Below are 1,866 nucleotides of genomic sequence, written 5' to 3' on the forward strand. Positions count from 1 at the left end.
GATTGAAATTGAGAACAACTTCAGTGCAGCAAGAAAAAGGTAAAATGGTTCCCAAAATCTGTAGTGTTGTACAAATCTCTGTCTTTGGTGAAGATCAATCAGTCCTGGAGAGACAAGAGTTAACCCTGAGAAGGAACAGCAGTGCTATAGTCATATCTTAGTACTGGAGCTCATTCTAGGAGGAGACCACTTACAGGAATTAAATACAGACCTCCTCAGCAATGTAAGTACAATACACCTAAATAGATAAAGCTAACCTTTGTGGCCCAATTAGGATCCCAAACAGCAGGGTTCCCCCTCATTATTTCATTCTGGACAGGCTCCATTATTGTGCTACTGCTGTTCTCATCTGTGCTATTCTCTGCCCTTCCTGTTCATTCTCTTTCAGTACAAAGTGAAACAGCATTCAGCTGTAGTAACAGTTCCATTAGATTATAAGGCAAGAAGAACCTACTGTGACTATCTGCTTTGACGTCCCGAGTTAGTTCCTGCTTAAATGTGAGCAACTTTTTTTTTAACAAGCACACTGCATAAACACAAAACATTATCTTCACTCCAACAATTCCCACAGTGATTTCTCCTTGGAAATTCCCAAATGATTGCAAATAGTTACTTTTCTTATTTTCAAAATTGTTTCCAGTTGGATTTTTCTGCTTTCAAATTCCATCTATTTGATCTTATTACTTTCTGAACTGCTCCCCAGCTGCTGTACCAATAGGGCAGCTGGCCTACAAATAGACTGGTAGCATAGTCACAGCTCTCTGTTGTGGACCAATACCCCTTGGTTCAGTTCCCACACTGAGGTCTGAATAGTAATGGAGTCTGACAACAATCCATAATGCAAAGCTGTATCGATACATAAGAAAGCTGAGCAGCAATGGACCCTTAAGGTGACTGTGGTTGGCTAGATGCTAGGTGCCCACCAAAACCATGCTATCATTCCCCCCCTCACCTGGACAGGGGAGAGAAAATATGACATAATGCTCAGAGGCAAGATAAGGTCAGAGAGAGATCACTCTCCAATTATGTTCATGGCAAAACGTATTCAACTTGGGAAAATTAATTAATATGTAACCCATCAAATCAGAGTAGAGTAATGAGAAATAACACTTACCCCCACCCCTCCCCTCTTCTGGGCTAACTTTTTTTCCCAGTTTTCTCTGCCCTCTCCCCCCAAGAATTACAAGGGGAAAAAGAAATGGAGTTGCAGTCAGTTCATCACTTGTTGTCTCTGCCACTCCTTTCTCCTTGGTGGGAAGACTCCTCCCATTCCTCCCCTGCTCCAGCATGGTGTTCCTCCTTGTCGTGGTTTCATCCGGCTGAGGGCCAAGATCCACGCAGCTGCCTGCTCCTTAAAGGAAAAGAGCAGGTTAAAGGGAAGGGTGTGTGTGTGTGTGTGTGTGTGTGAGAAGTAAGGGAAGGGAAAAGGAAGGGGCAAATAACCCCAAAATCAAGAAATTAAGAGGCCCGTGGGTTGGGATAAGGATAGTTTACTAAAATAGCAGAAAAATACAATGTAACAATGCTAACAGGACTTCAAAGCAAAAATATATGAAGCTGTTGATACACAATGCAGTTTCTCACCAAACCACACAACTCGGGCTGTGACACCCAGAGCCGTCCCAGAACCCGACCGTCCCCCAAGAACCGCGCATCCGGGAGCCGCCCCAGGCCTTCCTCCCGTCAGCCCCCGATATCCTGGGCAGGACGTAACTGGCGTGGAATACTCACTTTGCTCAGTTCGGTCACCTGTCCTGGCTTCGCCCCTCCTTTTTCATGAAGAGCTGAGAAAGTCCTTGACTGTCTGACAGCAACTAGAAACATCAGGGTGTTATCAGCACTACTCCCATTTTACTCTCAAACACA

This window comes from Gallinula chloropus, assembly GCF_964237585.1.
Source record: "Gallinula chloropus genome assembly, chromosome: 25".
In the NCBI taxonomy this organism is placed as follows: domain Eukaryota; kingdom Metazoa; phylum Chordata; class Aves; order Gruiformes; family Rallidae; genus Gallinula; species Gallinula chloropus.